At 34.0% G+C, this 21,092-nt stretch overlaps 1 long non-coding RNA gene across 1 annotated transcript in view; it reads right to left on the bottom strand.

Annotated features, from left to right (window-relative positions):
* The window catches only part of LOC311585729, an 853,274-nt gene that overhangs the window by 294,889 nt on the left and 537,293 nt on the right, over nt 1–21,092 (bottom strand). The window contains exon 4 of the long non-coding RNA XR_014775320.1: nt 16,438–16,478. This is a non-coding gene — a long non-coding RNA (uncharacterized lncRNA). The remainder of the gene's footprint in view (nt 1–16,437; nt 16,479–21,092) is intronic.

Genomic DNA, 21,092 nt, shown 5'->3' with positions numbered 1-21,092 from the left:
CCATTTAGTATGTTGGGAGAGCAACAATTTAATCTATGAAGTCTCTAATAAGACTTTGATAAGTCAAAAATACCAAGAAAGTCCTTTGAAATGTAATAATAATCTCAAATTGCTATATACTGTGAAATTGTAGAAGCCATATATGCACAAGTTTTGGAGTGGAACCTTAGCCATCAACATAAGCAATTGAGATTATTCAGGTGCAAACTGAAGTGAAAGATTAGAAATCAAACTTGGGTTTCAAATTGTTATTCAACTTTTTAGGGAAGATAACACTTATGTACTGAATACTCTCATATATATATTTGCTTCATGGCTGCTTTTAAATTTATCACACACTACTGAAGCCATACATCCTACTTATGCCCAATGGCCATCTAAAATATCTAATTTCAGTCTTGTTTGAGCTATGTTTCCTCATCCTCCGGTGAGTGTAAGGATATTATTTTAATATTTCTATTGACAGTATGTCTACTCCATGTATTGACATGATTTTCTCTATTTTTATATAAATCTATCTGAGAATTTTGTACATGAGTACAAGGTATTTACATCATCTCTTGCTTACTCTCTCTCTCCCAACCTCTTCTGTGTCCACTCATAACCTCTTACATTCAAGACCTCTTCCAAAATTTTTGTTCTGTGATCCATAATCTACTAAATCCAACTAGTGTTCATTCATATGAGTGCATGTTTAGAGCAGGAGGCTCACCCTGAAGGACACTGGTTCTCCTTCCCTCAACGCCCAAGGTCTGTTATCAATGAACAGCAATGCTTTGGCCCCAGCTTCACAATAACATTCACTTTAAATTATGTTATCTTAAGTTCATGAATCGAAATGGCTTCTATTGATTTCTCAGAGTACAGATCACACACTCATACAATATCTAGATTGCACATTATAAAAGTGCAAGAACTGAAGATATTCAATATATTATAAATATTCTCACAAACTATGCTAATGATAAGTAGCCAAAATTGAATAGCAATAAACCAAAAGATTTACCAGTCTATGAAGTAGAACCAGAAACTGTCTACAGGCACATGTTTTCCATTTGTATATAATTATCCTTCAGGAATCAAGCTTTTTGATTCATATCAACATATTCCATATTGAAAAATAAGTAGATTTCATAACACAGATTTTTACAAAATATATTGCGTAAATATTTGAAGACAATTTTATAGATCAGAGCAAATCTCTTTCTCCAAAGTGTACTTTACCTCTAAAGATGCAGGCTTAATAACTGACATTTCTTTAGGTTGGTTTTTCAGGTAAAATACATTGAATTATTGACAAATATATAATAGCAGTAAATCTTTCCCCCCAAATCTAGTGATGGAAACTAGGGTCTACAGTGGTATACAATGAGTTACAATTAGAACCCCCCAAAAAACCTCTTGATATGCAGAGGATCTCAATATTTTGTTTAAATATAAAAGTAAAAATATACTTAGTAGTGGTCCTTAGCTGTTCACCCTTAACAGTCCCTAGGTTATCCATTCAAGTATGTAAATCTAGGTCTTCCTAAAATTATCTCTGTCTGTACTTTTTATTAAAATTGTGATTTATAAACATTAATTAAGTATAGGAGCCAGAGGGATAGCTCAGTAGTTAGGAATACTGAGTACACTTCCAGAGAACACTGGTTCAATTCGCAGAACCCACATACCAGCTCAGAACTGTTACTTTAGGTCCATGGGATTCAACCCCTTCTCTGGACTCTGTTCAAACAAGGCTCATACATGGTACACAGATATATAGGCAAAGTACCCAAAAATATAAAAGAATAATTTAAAAATTATATAAAATTTAATTTATTTAACACCTTTAAGTAAAACATAAAGTGATAAATGTGAATATATTTAAATGCTGAAGAATTTATTTGTAGGTGAAAAAGCCACAATTAAACAATGTTAAATACTTATCATACGTTGCTGCTGATTTGCTGGTATCTTCGAGCTGCACACACACAAATTAATAAAATTGACGACAAGGTTCTATCACTGGGAAAGCTAACAACTTCCTAAGTATCTTCTCTGCAGCTTTTCTAAAGTTCCACGATCTATGTTTATATAAGGAGAAAAGTTTTCCTTATTTGTAAATATTTTAAATTATCACCTTATATTTTTAAATTTTAAATTTTGGATTTTTTTTCAATTACGTTCACATTTTTCTCTAGAAGGTTCATACATTATATGAAAAATTGATCAAAGTAAATGTAGTATAAAATACTAGGAATTATTTTGTATGCTATGTACCTAACTACTAACATAATATATGCATGTATATTGTATAATTGCACAATCAAGTTAAGTTAGCATATAATAATAAATGTAAAAAATATATCTGGACCAAAACAAAAGGAAAGATACATGTTATATAAATTCAGTTGGTACATATAGGCATAAATATGATACCTAATATTTTATAGCTAGAGTAGAAAGAGGTATATGAATGTGGTATTCTTTACAGTAAGAGCCAAGAAGGATACCAGGCCAACTGCTATCATCTTTCTGTATATTTTCTGCTGTGGAAAAGGTCAGGTGCTATTCAGTGTTCACTAATTGCTATCACTGTTCATTAAACATAACATTGTACATGTTTGGCCAGGTGATTTATTCTACTCTGACTATGTAGGTAAGTCTATTTTCTGCTGCTTCCCTGCTGTACCAAGCATTGTTTTATTGCATATTTAGTTTTGGAACACACAGTATATACTTTGGAAAGCTTTAACTTTTTGCCACATTGACCTTTATTTACAAACTGACAGACTAGTTTTCTATGTTTTAAAAATTAATATGATGTTAAATTAACATTTTGTTAGAAAACTGAATTTGCTCAGATTTGAAAAATAAAACAAACTATAAGCTTTAGGTTTTAAATTATTCTGTTAGTTCTGTACCTTTTACATATTTGGGATATTAGTTAGCATGAAAACAAATAGTTGTATGTTCATTATAATCTCTAGATTAATATCTTACAATATATTTTATTTTAGAAGTTTCCATTTAAAATTATGAGCCCAGCACATCATGAAAGGAATATCCCAGGCATCCCTCTGACTTCCACACAATGACTATGGTCCACACTTTTCCTGTGCCTCACAAATAAACAAACAGATGTAGTAAAAAGATGGCCAGTTCTATGCCTGAACGGATATCCTTGCACAAGTCTCTAGGAATTGGTCGCTGAAGGTTGAAGTATCACTGTCCTCTCTGACATCTCCCTCTGACCTGTGCCTTTCAATAATATTTTCCATGAATATTATTTCCTTGTTCATGCCATACTTTCCCATAGCTCTCTTTATTTCAGATAAATTATTTGAAGATCTATCATCTCTGTATCACTATATTCAATGATTTGAAAATTGCTCAGCCTGATAAAAAATAGAAAGTCATAACAGTCATTAATATCTACCATTGTATTAACTAATAACCTTATATGTTGACATTCTTGGCAAATCTGTATTATTACAGAATTATACAGATCAATATATGTGTTTCAAGAATGAGATGAAGATAAAATAACATTTTACAGTTCTTCCTATTTGAGGGTATTAATTTATGTAACTAGAATCTTTATGCATTCAACAAATTTATTTTTGAGAATTCATTCTGGCCAACTTTCCACAGATTAATCATAATTATTTGCCCTCATTATATTGGTGGCCATGACAATAATTATAGCATTAATGTGACAACAATTATGATTAGCAACATAATGAGGGCAAATAATTTGTAATTAAAGTAGTGGCATCACTGTCTTTTCTTGTTGGTTGCTCATGCTTGCATGATTAGAACAGTTCTCAACGTTGTTTTTGTGAAGCTACACTCAGTTAAAATTAGATAACATAATGCATGAATCCATTAGCTGTGTAGACAGGAACTCCAAAATATAAACATGAACTTGAAGCTAAAAAATGGTTAGGTTTGCACTCTCACTTGCCCCTTTGATAACTCTATGCTTGCCTAAGCATGTTGGTCTGACATACACAGCACTGGACTGTATTTTATTCAGGCTAAATTCTGTGTCTTAACCTTCCTACATTAATTATTTTAAAAGACTATTATTTTAATACTGGACACTACAAGTAAAGATGAGATGGAGTTCAAAATATTCTTCAATGTTCCATTGAGCTTCTTGGCCCAAAAACCCGTGTGTGTGTGTGTGTGTGTGTGTGTGTGTGTGTGTGTGCATGTGTGTATGTGTGTCATTGTATGAATTGTGATTGTTTATAAAACACAGGAATGATCATATTTTTCTACATTTCCAAATTATTTAGAGGTTTCTAAATTATTATTGTGTCAATCATTCTCACAAAATGATAGTTCACATCATAATTACAATTGAGTTTTCCAAAAATTTTACAGGCATATTACATTTTTTGAAAAGTCGGGAACACTTATAATTCTCAAAAATATTTCATAACTAACCTACTGATTTCTGTTTAAATGATAACATGGATCTAAAGCATTGCTCATATTCTAATTTGTACCTGTCAAAATTCCTCCCATTCTTCAAGGATCATTTCATTGAGAAATTGTATAATTTTTAACATATATTTAACTTTCAACATATTTCTTTTAGGGGTCTTATTTCTTAGATAAACTTGTCAAGCAATGATTCAATCAGGATATGGATTAACAGTCTAGCTATTCAGTCAACTGTAGGCAAGATGGAGTTGATAGGTGAAATGAGTTGGAATCTTTGCTTGGCCCTCATTACAGTTGAGTCAAGAAATGGTCTGGAGGTCAATACCAGGAGCCAGTGGTTCAGAATTTCCGAAATGATGTGCCTTCAGAATAGTGGTGTTCAGTGAACTAAACCAAACTATTCTGCTGATAAAAGCAGAATATTGATGCTTTCTCCTTTGAATTTATTATATATTATATATGTTGTACATATTATATATTGTACATAATGTATAAGTATATCTTAATATAAGTATATATTATATATTTACTTCAGTACCTGTAATCATTATGATTTCAAAGAATAGATGTATTTCAAAGTATCTATATCAATATATAAATGTGTGTGTATATATATTTTTTCCTGAATTTTTAACAGGTTTCCTGAAGCTATTTCTTAAGACTTTAAAACCAATATCCTTACATGTTATATGTACTGGAATATATAACTGTTTTTCTCAATATATCATTGCTTAGTATTGAATGTTATCATTGCTTGTTTATCTCAAAATACCCCATTTTGTCTATTGGTAAACAGCTACAGAATCCCTTCTCCTATTCTGTTATCTGACAAACTTTTCCTATAACAGGAGAAAGAAGGCTTTAGGCTCTGTAGTTCATGTAGTTTCTTTCCGAGCCCCTCTGACTCATCTTGCATATATATACAAATTATCCTGACCAAATATTAATGTATGGATATATTCTTAGTAATAAACACCAAAGATTCTACTTAGTACAATATTTGCAGGTCACATTTTTCTTCTAAAATCAGTTTCCAAGCATAGAAACTATTAGAAATCATTCATAGTTTAAGGAGTACCTGAAACAATGAACAATTAAACCTGAACTATGACCCAGATGATAGATGTGTTCAATTGTGTTCTATGGTTTATGCGATTAGCAATCACTTATGATGATGCCAAAAGTCATGTGGTTCAGACAGCCTTTCATAACATCATTGCTTTATAAGTTTGGGATATGTATGGGAAACCTAGATATTGTTTTAAGCAGAAATAAAAATAGTGCTACTATTTACTTTTCTCTTTCTTTTTGGAAGCAGGAAAGGATAGCTGTTGAAGGCCAAGAAATTTTGGGTTTTTTCCCCTAGGCTCAAACGCATGGAAAAGAAACTTAGGTCCATCTTACATCCAGGTCTACACTTGTCAAAGCCAGCAATAGCCGAGGGATTGAGCCTTGTGCAAGCTGGAGTTTTCCAGACCCTGGGAACCTCTCTTTCCCAGTTTTGAAGGTCTCTGGTTATTACTCAGTGAGCCTAGGTCTGTAGTACACTTAAGATATCCTATGCTCTCATTGTATAACATTGCCTGATTAACTTCATACTGATGTTTTCCCATTGCACAATAGCTTTCTGTTGATGCTGTACCACTTTCCCTTTACAATACTACTAGATTGTAAAAACTAGATGTGGTTTTTCTTAATAAGCTAGCAAGGCATAAGACATAGATTATGCAAGATCTCCTAAACCCAAACTTTTCTACCATCTGCAGCTCTTGATGCCCAGACACTTTCTTTCCAGAACCTCTCACTAAAGAATGACCTGCTGGATCAGGTCAGGGAGCTACACATCTGAAAGATCAGCAAAACTAGCAGAAAGAAAATCAGAACTCAAATTAGAAGTAAGAGCCAATTCTCCATCCACACTCTCCTAGAGTAGAGAATTTGAGACTATAGAGCAATTGGTAATTAAGTGGTCAAGATGGAAGCTCTAGCTTCTCTAGAGAAAAGATATAACATAACTAGAGTCAGGTCACATTTTGTGGTCATAAAGGAGAAAAGAGTATTGAAAGAGACATAGCTAGTGATGTTAAAGAGGAACATGACTGATGAGGGAGCTGTTGGTTTGTCCAAAGTAACTGGAGTATTGAGAAGAACTTGCATTACGAGCTACAGTGGCATTGACTGAGGAAGCTTGGTCATGCTAGTACCTGATGTAAGTGAAACATGTCATATCCACTGAAGCATGGCCACACAGAATAGTATGGTAGCCTGAACCTGCCAAGCAGAGGTACTAGTAGGGTGAGTTCTGGGTTCATGGGATTAGCTGGTGGGCACCAGGAAAGGTTTTATGTTCTAGGTGTCATTTTTAAAAACATAAATTTCTTTCAGAAAAAAAATAAACAAAGAGTCTTGTTTTGGTAGTTAAATTTTAGAATTTACCGATCCAAAGTATTCTATGTTCCTTTCAAATGGATTTAATTCTACATCTGAAAAAAAATGTTATGATTAAATCTACCAAAATAACCAGTTATTTACTTACAGGATCAACATAAAGAAATGTAAAGAAATGTGTATCATAACTTGCAGTGTGATATTGGACAGAATCAAACAGCTAAAGAAATCCACTATCTCAGCATTCAAGCTGCACATGGGAAATAGGCCAGTGTGATAGAAAGATGTGTCAGCAGTCGAGAAAATACACTGTTCTTCCAGAGGACTAGAACTGGGAACACAATAAGAAATTCCTTAGTATCTGAAACTCCAGCTCAGGGAGTCTGAGGACCTCCTCAGAATCTGAACACATACGCACATACCCCTCATTGCCAACACATAAAAACATACCTATTGAAAAAAAAGAATAAAAAAGCTTAGCTATTATTCATACATTTGGATCAATAGTCAATAACCAGCACCTTTATTTCTAAATGTTCCCTTCCAAACAAACATTACTGCTGATGTTCGCAAAGAAGATAAGTAAAATGAGTTAGAACTGGGAGAATTTATATATCTGCCTGTTTTACTGGTACAATTGTGGTAGAAGAATTAAATTTGTAAATTCCAGACTCTATGACACTATAAAGATTAACTGACAGGTGTATTATATTTTCTGTGATTAAAAGGAGAGATACATTCCACTTATTAAGAAAGAAAAGGAAACTATTAAAAAACTGTTTTAATCGTTCACTTACTTAAAGCCACTTTTGAATAATAAAGCAAAACAAGAAGCTGAGTTACACGAAAATATTTATTCTCCTAAAAATACCATTTGCCTCTTAACAGTCAATTTGCACATTTGACTGACAGCTTGTGAGAGCATTTCAGTGGCTCTCCTCCCAGTGGACTCTATACTCTCTCCATTATAGAGGCAAAAATGCAAAATAGCATTTTGTTGTCATATTCAGCTTTAGGCAATTTGACCTAAGGCTTAGATAAAGATTGAAAAAAAATCAAGCCTTTGAACTTGAGGTAATATTTCACCTTTGAGGCCACAACAGCAATTAGCACTTCCATTATTATGTTAAGATAGCCTAAACAGACCACCTCCAAAACACAGTCTTCAAATAGAACTTTTCTGTGTAGTCCCCTGTGTTTTACAGAGAAAGTAATTGAGATATAAGGGAGAGTTATATTACAGGGCCATTGTGCCTAATTTATTTTTTTAACAGGTGCCTGGCTGAACAATTATCCTTGAGAAAAATAATAAACAGTCTTTCACAGAAACTGTATCATAGTGCTCTATGCTTAGACTTAATGAGACATTTAAGGGAATATAATATTTACTGACTGAAATATTTTCAGCAATGATCATAAAATAGTAAATGGGAGCTAATATTATACAAGACACACTAGCACACTCTTGTTTTGGCCATACAATTCCATGTGATTTCTGTGCTTTGGCCATGTAATTTCCATTCTACCATCTTCATTAAAATTTCTTCAAAATAATTGATTAAGAAAAAGGAAAAGTGAAAGTAGAGGAAGAAGTGGAACTTAGGTCTTAGCAAGGAACATGAATTCAAAAGTTAACAGATAGAAGTTATGATTAAGAAATATGACAAGTTACCAAATCTTGTTTGGGGAATTTTCACTCTAGAGTGCAGTATTACTAACGGAAACACACCTAAAAATACCACAATAAAAAACAATGACTCCTTTCCAGGCCAAACAAAAAGTGATGTCCAAGCTGTCTATGGTTTAAGGATAAAAATGTTGTCACTGATCATGGTCAATCAAATTTAACTATGATGTATTTCAGACCTACTAACATATAAGTCAACTTTTAAGGTCAGGGTCTGAACAATTAGAACTGCCGTCATGCACATGAGTGGAGCCCTGCTCCCCCCCAAACACCCCACCTCCACCCCTGCCCAAAAGAAAAGACTGGCTCCTGAGTAAAAATAGCAATGGTCATCCTTCTGTTCTTGCCATGTTCACTCTACTAAAGCATCTGACTCGTGAAACTTCTTAGAACACATTTCCATGCTACACGCATGCCATAGTTAAGGAGTATGGGACAGTCTGACATTTTTTGAAAAACAAATTTCCTACAGTTTAGAAATTCTACTTTTTCCATTTTCTATACTGGTTGAATTTCTTATTAGAGATCCATTTCACCTAAAAGTTTCATATTTTTAAAACTTTTACATGAAGCCAGAAAAAGTGTTTTTGAATAGTAGTGGATCATACATTTGTGTATATCGTGTTATCAGATGATTAAGTTTTGATATTAATACCCATGTTTTTTATTTGGGAGACTATTTTTGTATCCTTTAGAGTTAGTTATTAATTATACTATATTGGTTTTAATGAACTTGGTGTTGTAGCATGGATGGATGTGTCTTGTCCCCTAAGACTTCTTTTGTTGGAGGTGTGCTTGTTCATGTGTGGAGCTCATGGTACCTGTAATAGCTGCAACATCATATAAAGTATTTCAATTATGAGGCTACAGTTCCTAAAATGATTAAGTAACTCTTCTCAAAACTCAGAATTTCTGTGAGAGCAAGTTTTGACAAAAGCTAGAGCCTGGTCTCCAGATCTCTGATGTGACTTCTTGTCTGGAGATGTGATCCGTCAATCTTGTCATCTTATGCCATCTACCTTGAAGTTCTTAAAAAGATCTGAGTCAATGCTCTCAACCTTAGAAAAGGAGCTAAAATAAAACCATATATGACTTTTTCTACTTGTGGTATTTTGTGTTCTAATTAAAAAAGGAAACAGACTAATCTATATTATATTTTCAAGGAGAAATTCAAGAGGTTCATTGCATGAATAATATATTAGTCAGAAATTTTCATTCTATGACAAAATGTCTGCGAGAACATAATGAAGAGAAGAAGATTCATTGGCTCATGACATCAGGCATCACAGTTCATATTCCTTGATTTGACCTACTAGATTGGAATCAGGAGTGTCTCTCTTTTCTTTTATCTTCCTTTCTTAGGATTGGAGATAGGGGTTGAAAAGAAAGAAGAGGGAATAAAAAAAATATATATATATATAGGGATGATAGGGAAAAAAGTAGAATATTGAATCTACTCCTCAACTTAATGCTTTAATTGTTACTCACAAGGTTATTTTTAATTCACTTTATAGAACTTTGAATATTGAAGGAAAATAAATTTAATTTTGGTACCTAGTTATAAACTTCAAACAAGATTATTCTTCACATACTTTATATATATATATATATATATATATATATATATATATATATATTTCTAACCAAATATGAAGTTTTGTACCTATACCGCTCAATTATAATACAAGGTTTATTTCTAATATTTTGAGAGTGCCATTGCTGGCTGCTTAGTATAATTAAGTAATACAAGTTAATTGTTAGTTGATCAAATACTTGTCATGTCACTTACTAGTCTATTTTTAAACACAACAATATACATTCTAGATTTAACAGGTGGATATAATACTATAGACATATAAGGTAAAATAGTTAGATAAGGTATTTTAAAATCTCAGAGATCTACAGGATATAGCATTTAAAGATTTATTATTATTATTTTAAAGATTCGTTGGCAATGTGAAAGCTAAACTACTGGCAACACCCAGCATACCTCAAAGAAGATGATGAGCATCAGTGAACTTCCTCATGGAGATGACTTTAAATGTGTCAAGAAAGCCACTGAGGAAAATGTCCTTATTTCTACCACAGGCAGAATTCTGAATAAAAATGGGCAAGCTTGGATGCAGGTGGAATCAACTGACAAACTCTACCAAGAGAGAGTAAGCAAGTCTTCAACAGTTCCTGCCTCAAAAATATATCTGTCAGATATATTGACCCAGAAGGCTGAAGATGATGCTCTGATGTTAAAGAGAGTTTTGGGTGACTGTTCAGGCAGCAAACTCTCTGTCATCTCTTTTTGGAAGCTGCTAACCTGCACTTTGTTTCTACTCAGATAACTAATTTTATTCCATCTCAAATCTCTGATGGCGTTGAAGACCAGATAGTTTAGTTTTACAATTAAGCCTAGTTGTTTAGGAGTTAAGATGTTTTTAGGTATAGATAGATGTTTTAAGTTGATAAAGATGAGACATGATAGATATTGATTACATTCAGAATGTTAGACTTTACAAGATAGGAAAGATGTTTTCTTCTAGGTTGCCAAATAAAAATATCCAAAACACTCTGAATATAACCTTTATATAATTCCTGATTGTTTCGTAGGTCTTCTTGCTATAGGCAGTTTATTGTATGTATGTGTATTAATATAAATGTATATGTAAAAAGAAAATTAATAAAATAGAAAAGCAAAAAGAACAAATAAAAGCACACAAGTTAAAAAAAAAAGAGAGAGACTGGAGCTGAAAAAAATAGTTCTGAATACGGGAACCCAGACCCAAAGAAATATATTATGTATTCATTTACATGTGCATGTTAGCGCTCAAGTAATTGAAATGCTAGCTACAATTAATATAGCTACTGATGTTAGATATAAAGGAAAGGAGGAAGAGGGAGAAATATAGTTATTCATAAATGAATGAAGGGAACTGAAATGCAAGGATGAAGTTGTGACAGTGAAGGAAGAGGGTGATAATATGGAAACCTTTGATGCCATATAAATGGATTGCCAAATACGGGAGAATACAGAACCTCAACTGCACATACAGTCACCAAATGAAGCTTCGAATTCTGAAAATGAGTTATATCTAAGCAAGTTGTTGGCCAAAGGGGACCCAAGAGAGCACCAGAACATCACAGGCTTTTGTCAGAGTGACTGGCGGCTCTCCACAAACCCGCAGTAAATTCTTCTTGATGAGGACACCTCTACAACTCATTGAAGATGGAGAAGTCTAGCTGGTGCCCACCTTCATTGTGACAGAACACTTTTTTATAGTATTAGAATGTACTCTGCAAATTACCAAAGAGAAACGTAAACAGGGCCCAGCTCCAAACTCTGTGATCTACAATGGTGAACCACCTGTAAGATATTTTGGTGCAGTTTTGGCACAAAGCCTTTCAAAGTAACTAACAAAGATGTGATCTGATTTATGGTCATGAGATGGAATCCATATCCAAAATGGCTTGGATGGGCAAGAATCTGAGACTAGATAGGCCAGGGACCTAGGAAAAAATAAAATATTCCTGTTCTGCAAAAGGAACATGGCAACAGAATGACTTCCAGTGACAGTTTTCAATTACCATACAGTAGTAACCGCCTCAGCCATCATCAAAAAGCTTCCTCCTAGAGTGAAATGGGAAGAGATAGAGGATCCACATCTACAACGTTCAGAGAATCACAGAACTAGAAATACTCAGCAATAAACCTGGATGTCTCCATCACCGCCGTCCTCTCAGGAGTCAAAGAATGTTGTAGAAAAGGAGGCAGAAAGAGTCTAAAGCCAGAGGATATTGAAGACACCAAGGAACAAGGTGTCCTAAACACAGCACAGCAGATGTATATGTACATATGACCCCAGAGACTGTGACAGCATGCACCAGACCTGCACAGGTCAATATCAGATGATGTCCTTAAGCTCAGAGAAGTAGTGAACAGTACCCATCCCTAACCCCAAAGCCAGCTCCAATTGATAACCTCTTGCAAATGAATAATTACTTTCTTCTAAGGGAGTGTCACTGGGGAAACTAATGACTCTTATGTTTAGGCTCCATGCCCAACAGTACATTGCCAATACAAAATGAATTGAATGTCAACATTGGAGGTGCTTTGTCTCATAATGTTAAAAAGAAAAAAAGAAAGAAAGAAAGAGAGAAAGAAGGGCATTTTAAAAAACTTTCTGGTCCTTTGCATATATATTTTGGTCTTCTGATTTTGAGTTTATTATTTACTTTTTGACAAAAGTAGGGGATCCCTAAGTGTGTGGTTGTGTGTCTCTGTGTCTATAATGTTTCCTTTGATTTTTCTTTTGTTCTGTTTCTTCTATTTATTGTTGTTGTTGTTGTTGTTCCAAATACTTTATTTTGTTTTAGGTTTTATTTATTTATTTATTTTTGGTATTTTGATACAGGGTTTCTCTGTGTAGTGCTGCTTGTCCTGTAACATCCTCTGTACCCAACAGTGGCCTCAAACTCACAGAGATCCGCCTGCCTCTAAGTTTGGTGCCACCACTACCTGGCTTATTTTTTTTTTTTTAATGTTTTTTTTAATCATTGCTTAACTGCTTATTTTCTTTCTTTTTTTCTAACTGGACACAGAAGTGTGTCGATCCAGATGGGAGGGAAGGTGGAGAGGAAATGGGAGGGGTTGTGGAAAAGAAAGTAAACAGTAATCAGAACATATAGTATAAAATATTTATTTTTAGTAACGTAAAATATAAATTTGCTAGAGTGTCAACATCTCATAAGTACCTAGTTGAAGGCTTACTTTCCACAACATAAAGGCACACTTGTCTGATTTTAAAAGAAATATATATAAAAGAATATATAAAATTATATCTAAATATATATATATATATATATATATGAGAAATAATATAAAAATAGTGAAGAAATAAATAAGAATATCATAAGTAATGACCAACCTGAGAGGGAAATGAGATGTACTTGGAAAGTTAGTGCACTGGAGAAATCTTATTGCTGAGTAATTCTTGAATCATGATGAAGACCATTTACAAGTCTGTTTTAGCAGGTGCATCATTAGGGTATTTGAATTTCATTTACTTTACACAAATAGGTTAATTTTCTCTGTAATACTACACATGCCCACAACATAGAATAAAGTTCAGAAAGCTTATCCCAAGTCCCTAATAATCCATAACTATATTGGTGTTGTAGCTAACTGAACCTTAGTATCTCACATTGTATATTTGTTATAATAATTATTGGCAAATCAACCATCTTTTACTTTGGTAAAATAATTTGTCAAATATGAACCATTTTGTGAGTTTTCCAAATTCAGTTTCAAACCAATACCATTCAATTAAGAATACAGGGGTATTAGAAGACTACTTTATTGGATGTCCTCCCCTCTGTCTCAGTTTCCTGGTAAGTGAAGGCTTTCGTGGGACATGCCCCTTGGGCTAGTATGCAGATATAAGTGAGTATATACCATTTGAGTCTTTCTGCTTCTGGGTTAACTTACTCATTATGATCCTTTCTAGCTCAATCCATTTATCTACAAATTTCGGGAATTCCCTGTTTGGGACTCTAGATGAGAGAAGCATGGGAGAATGGCAAAGTAGAAGGATCCAGAGGGTCCTAGAAACCTACAAGTAGAACATTATGATAGGCAGATTTGGGCCCAGGGGTCCCGCTGAAACTAAGGCACCAGCCAAGGACAATACAGGCCATAAAACTTTAAACCCCTACCCAGATCTAGCCAATGTTAAGAACAATCTCCACAGTAGAGCGGAAAGTGGGATATGCCTTTCACACATACTCTGGTGCCTCACCCTTGACCAGGTCCCCTGGTGGCACTCAGAAGAAGGACAGCAGGTTACCAAGAAGAGACTTGATACCCTATGAGCATATACAGGGGGAGGTAATTCCCCTCAGGAACAGTCATAGTGGAGGGGAATAAGGGGAAATGGGAGGGAGGGAAGAATGGGAGGATACAAGGGATGGGATAACCATTGAGATGTAACAAGAATAAATTAATAAAAAGAGGAAAAAGAAGACTACTTTATTAACAAATCTACTAAATGCCATTCATAGATTAAAAAAAAGTAAATCACATTTATAGGTGTATATGAAAACTAATTCAATTTCATGTTTTGTAGAGTATTGTGTTATCTTTAACATTTTGTTTTTCGGTAATATACATTTGTTAACATCATTAAAGTAATGCCAAATGTGCTGAAAGGCTGTCTTAACAGTGGCAACACTGCAGGTTTCTTTGTGTCACCACTAACACAAGGATAACTCACATAAACATCAAATTTGAAATTTTTGATGAATAAAAGTATAATTCCAGCACCCTCTAACCAACAAAAGTTAGATATGGTACATGTAAGAAGAGCTTAAAGAGTGTGATTAGAGGGTTAGGAATGAAAGATAACTGCCCTGCAGTATGCTCAGACTCTAATCTGTAAAAAAAAAAAAAAAAAAAAAAAAAAAAAAGTGGCACATTTTTATTACATCAAAAAAGGTATAAAATAGTGTCCCTTTTTTACATAGTACAGCTGACCTATTGCTCAGAAACAAAGTAAAAACAAAGAAGTAAAAGTGGTTTCTTGTTTATAAGGCAGTTCTTAGTAATTTCTCCCGTTGGTAGAAATTAAGTATTTATGTCAAAGTTAACAAAGCATATGAAGTCATAATTTTGTCAATAGTGAGTAGTACACATACTTTCACTGCCATAATGGATGTTAAAATTGTTTTGCTTTGATCCCAAGTGTGTGAGAGTTTGTCTACTAGAAAGGGAACTGCCTTGTGTGGGGCAAGGTCTTTGCCAGTTTAAAAACATTCTGACTATGGGAGATTATAACTGGCCCAAAAAGCAAAGATCAATCACTTCTACACTGCTTCGCATAGAGTGGCTGAAGTGCTCTTCCTTTTGCTGTGTTTTCTGTTTAATGGTTCTTTTGGAATCCTGACAACAGAATTGAAAAGACAAGCTACAGACATTTACAAATACTTTGTCACCGAGCCTCTCCCTATTACTGACCTTAGGCACTTAGTGTGTTTGTTTAAGAGACCTTTAAATCTATTTATGTTCAAAATGAAATTAAATATACTCTATTGACTTGATATTCAATTTACGAAGCATAAAAACAAATAAAAAGCCTAAATATTTTTTGCGATATACATATTAAGACAACCTAAGCACAATCTTCCGTATCAGTTTTTTATATCCAACCACTCACTAAAAACACTAAGACCCAGCTCCAACTCAATAGCAACCAGAATGGTAACTGCCCTGAGTAAGCTGAGAAAGGATTCCGCACTTGCATAGAAATGGCCCTCAGTATCTCAGTGTGCTTATCCTCACTGAACATAGTTCAGTCCCACAGACAGAGCAAGTTATAACGCTCGCTTCCACTGGCCTTTTACTCTCTGACTCTGAAAGAAAGGAATCCATTCCCCAACAGATCTCCTGAGACCTTAACCATTCTCCTTTACATTTCACCTATTCATACTCTGATTGATAGTAGCTTCCAGTCACTCCATTTAACACCCCTCACTATTGTCCCTGGGATGTTCAAATTGAGATTACTCAGGCTCTTCTTAGCGCGTGAGTCTTCTGACCAGTGGCTTATGTATTTAAGGATTTCCTTGTAGCTTATCTGATGTGAAGAGATCATATTATACAACTCACACTAACCTAGCATGATTTTTTTTTTACAAGTGCAGAGATACAAAAAAATTAAATAAAACATTGACTTATTTAAACTTTTAGTTTTTCATGACTGAGAGGCGTAACACGGGAAGCTCATTATCTTTGAAAAGCTTATCTCTAAATGAATGAGATATTTTCCCAAAACTCTACATTGTGAGTAGTTCCTTTTTTTTTTTTTCAGAAGAAGCACTACACCTTATTATGTGTAGCTACTTCTAAGAATACAGAAATAGAAAAATGGAATTCTTCTTACCTTACAGGAAATAACAGACTTTATGACAAGACTTCATATATCTGCAACATAAAAAAGGAAATTGTCAATATTTACATCATGTCAAGACAAGTACTCTCAGGCAAACAAAAAAATGAAATATGACAATCTTCTTAACAATCAGCCTCAACCTTTAGTAGATAAATAGAAAGAAAGATGCTATAATAGTATTTTTTTTCAAAAAGTCATCTTAGGTAAACCAAGTCAGCCTCCAGCTTACTACATAGCCAAGTCTACAGAAAATATTGGACTCATGATCCCAGGAGTATAAGCATGGGCCTTGAGGTCGTGTTTTACACAGTTCTAGGATCTGAACCCATTGTCTTGTGCTTATTAGACAAGCGTTCTACTGAGCTGCATTCACATACTCTACTCTGGTGAATGACAATGGATAAAATAATATGACATGATTACAACTGAGTGTCATGAGCAGAAAATAGACAACACAAGAGAGTCTCTAAAAATAGTTTGGATTATAATGCATACTACAACTACACCTTGTTGTGTGTTGCCTTTACATAAATACTATGGCTGGAATACTTGACGAAGACCGGGTTTGTTTTAGCTCTCACATTAGATAATCGCTGAAGAAGCCAAAACACTACTAGACGTTGTGATTATACGTCCCACTGATGGAATATTGTGGAATTTCACGACTTTCACAGTCATCACATCATAGCCTAGGTCTCTGTATAACCTTATGTACCATGTTGCTTCAAATTCTGTTGAAAAAACTAATGGTTATATGCCATAAAGCATCACTTGCTAAATCCATACCCTGATCATAAAAAAATAAACTACTATTCCAGGACATAACAATAAGGAAAGCATGATGGTATATGCCTTCAATTCTAGCTCTCAGAAGGCAGAGGCAGGCAGGTCTATGAGTTCAAGACCAGCCAAAGCAAAATGTTTAGTATCTGTTATGGTGTTAAAAGTAGCAATGTGTCTGAGTAAAATCAGAAGAAAAATTTATCTGGATCAGTCTCACATTTGACTCTCGCATGCTGCCCAAGAAAGCGTCTCTTGCTTCCAATTCATATTTGAATTAAATGCTTTTCCACTGTTGAAACAGAAAATTTAATTTCTTTGGAATATAAGATATCAATATTAAAGCTTCATAACCACCTCCATTGCTTGTGTAGCTGCAAACATATTATGTGGTTGATGCTCACATTAATTTTTCTTATCAATGGAAACTGTTACTACAATAGAACTTCCAGAATTGAATTTACTAATATATATCGATTTCATCCTTAGTACATAGTTTACAAATGTCCATTCCTATCTCCTGCAACAAAAACACAATGTGTCATTATCTCGTTCAAAAGCAATTGGTTGCCTATTCATAATGAATGCTTTTAAGGATGACAATAGAAGCCTTGACATCCAGGAGCTGATGGGAAAATGTTAGCTAGGTTGTGTGTTGTACTGTGTTGACTACAATGCAATATGTCACCATAATAAAACAAGTCAATAACATAACAACAGCAGCAACAACAACAACAACAAATGCTATCCCTGTGTGAACTAAAACTACTAGAATATTACTCAAAAAGTAAAAGTGACATAGAATGGTCCTGTCATTGCAAACATCAGTGAATGCCAATCTATCAGTTCCAAGAAGGAGCTTTACACCTCTTTATTCTAAATAAGGGCAATAAGGATGTGATGCTTAAACCAGAGAAGGTTCTTTTTACCTTCAGAATATCCTGAACCTTCTGCTTTCCACATCTATGCCCTATGAGAACATCAGCTCTTGTTTAAATCCATAGGCTCTTTTTTAAAGAAATTATCAGATTCAGCTTTGTTTCAGAGGTGATCTTGTTAAAAGTTTGGTGTGGACCTTCAGCTTCTACCATACTCAGCCTCTCCTGGAACCTACTTTTCTACTCCTTAAGTAAGAGAACTGTTACCATAATGCATTACCTGTTTTGGCATTCTTATTAGAGTTTGGAGCCCTAATTTTCCTGTCTTCAAGTCACAATCAAGACAGTTTGAATACATATTGGCCTGAACTACTTTTCATTTATAAAAGGGTTGCTTATCAACCATCTAATTTTACACATCCATTTTGATGTTGCCTGAGTGAAAGAATGTCAGTAGCTGTGATCTCCAGAGACAAGCGACATCTTTTGTAATGTTGAACCAGTTTTGAGCTGTGAGCTACCTGGGTGTTTGGAGATGAGGTGACAAATGCCTATAGTTAAGTGGAAAAGCAATTTTCTCTTATGCTTCATATTGTAGTGTGTCAAAATTCTCTAATTCTTTGGTTTTGTTTTAAATGAAGGAAGGTTAGTATGTGACTAAAAATCCTGTTTTGATAGCTCCAATCTTTATATAACCCTCACAGGAATTAACAGAAAGCAGCTTCAGTCAGAACAATGTTTAGAAAATATAAGTTTGTACCTTGTCATTATATTTCACATTTTTGCTTAAAATTGCAATGAGAATACTTGCTTCCTAGCTCCCTTTTCGTTTAATTCAATAGATACTTTTCATTTGTGCTTTTTAAAAAGTATTTTTAAAATTGTATTCTACATAATGTGACACATAAATTGCACACTGTGGAAAGGATTGTCTGCCTCCTTGAATGAAACCATTTTAATCTCAAGAGTTTTATTATCTGTTAAAGCCTATTTAAATATAGGCATTCAATTTTACATTACTTGACATTTATGGGGAAGCTATTTTACATTAGGAGGCTTCTGAATAGCCTAGATCACAACAAATATTCATGATTAAATGACATGCTATATTAAAAAATATGGGGAAAGGATGATCTAAACCGGATGATCTAAACCCTCCTGGCAGTCCGCACATAGGGGTATATTTAAAACCAGTCTGGACTAAGGATTAAAAAAAGTATGTATGTTTCACAACTGCAATTTTACAACTATAACCTATGACCATTGTTAATAGCTACTTAATATTTTATTAATAAAACATATATAGATGTCTATTTACCATGTGAATTTTTCAGTCAGCACTTATAATTTTCTGTTTATTTTTTCAAGGAAAAAAATAACGGTGAAGTTAGGTGAACTCGGTATAAACAGAATGACTTCTGCTTTCAAGATCAGCCAGCATCATCTACGTGTTTGGTTTTTTTCTCACTGGAACAGATACACAATTCTTAGCCATAGTTTTAGATATGAAGCAACTTTGTTTCTGTCACCTTTTATTTCTGATTGTTGGCTTCAAGAAAACTTGGGGGAAACTTTTATGCTTAGGGAATTTTTGTTTTCCTTTGTGTTTTAAACTGGCATACTGCACCTGATAAATGACAATTGAAGATGACTTTATGAGCAAGGGGAGAAAAATCAGAAAAGTTTTATATAACAGATTTCTGCATGAAATTTTGATCTTTTAAATGACCACTATAAATGAATGAGGTAATTACCTAAAACAATTTGAATGTTAAGAGTTAGAACAGTATTACAAAACCAAGCCCAGTTATGAAAGCAAGGAATAATTTTCTGATTAATGTCTCAGGCATCATAGTCCTTCATAATCTATGAGAAACCAAATAACAATATGGTCAATCAATCAGCGTGAATAGGAAAGATGCTGAGAAGAGAAAAGTCCTGAGCTCTAATAGATCAAAATTTATAAATATTTAAATTTGGGTCTCTTCAGAGCTAAGTAGGGTATATTGCATTCTTAAGGCAAGAAATTGAGATTTTAATTGGTATATTTGTAGATTTTAGTGATTCAAGATTAATGTGTGAAGACCAAAAAAGTTATAATTTTTCTGTTTTGAAAATGTCATCATACTAAGTTATTGAAGGAAGACCCATTTTTTAAATATCAATCTGTAACACAGCTCTGCCAAAAGTTACCGTTTGAGTGATATTTACCCAGGAAAACTAAGAATGTCAGTGGAGTAATATGGCCAGATTCTGTATAGAAAGACTAGGGAACATTTCTTTCTTCAGTGTGAAGTGGAAATGTACTTTCTAGAAGTAGAATTAATTCTCCCTGTCAACCAGATGCAGGCATGGAGATAAACAAAGAAAAACAGGTAAGGCGAATCACATTAATAATACAAAGGCTGGAGCCTTGTTTACAAACTCAAAATGGGGTTTCATATACTATCCAGCTTATGTGAAAATAGAGAAACTTTCAAGACATTTAGACTATTTGTTGAATTGCTTATGAAATCGTCAGCCACCAGATGCTAACCCACAATGTTTAGTCTTTATTAGTCTCCTATATGTTTTCATTATATGTCCTGGTTTTGTTGGGAACTTCATACTGATGACTGTCCTTTAAATTTGCAGATTAACTTATTTTGCTTTATGCTTATGGACACTTTCCTAGCATTTACATGCATCATGGGCATGCCTAGTGACCATAGAAGTCACAAAAGTACATATGATATGACTCTATGGCACCGGACTTACAAATGCTTATAAACCATCATTTGGTTCTTGGGAATCGAACCTCAGTTCTCCGAAGGAGCAACAGGTGCTCTTAACTCTTAGGTCATCTCTCTAATATCTATTCTTTAATTTTGGAAAAAGTCCTTCATTTATCTTATGTTTTAGAATTTTTTTTTTGCCACCCTTACTCTCCTTTTCAATCTGCTTGTGGGAATCCAGTTTTCTATCATCCTCAAAAAAATAATTTCACCT

This window comes from Acomys minous, assembly GCF_964271855.1.
Source record: "Acomys minous genome assembly, chromosome: 16".
Taxonomy (NCBI): Eukaryota; Metazoa; Chordata; class Mammalia; order Rodentia; family Muridae; genus Acomys; species Acomys minous.
Note: the sequence above shows the minus strand (reverse complement) of the source record. Positions and strands in the feature narration are given on the sequence as shown.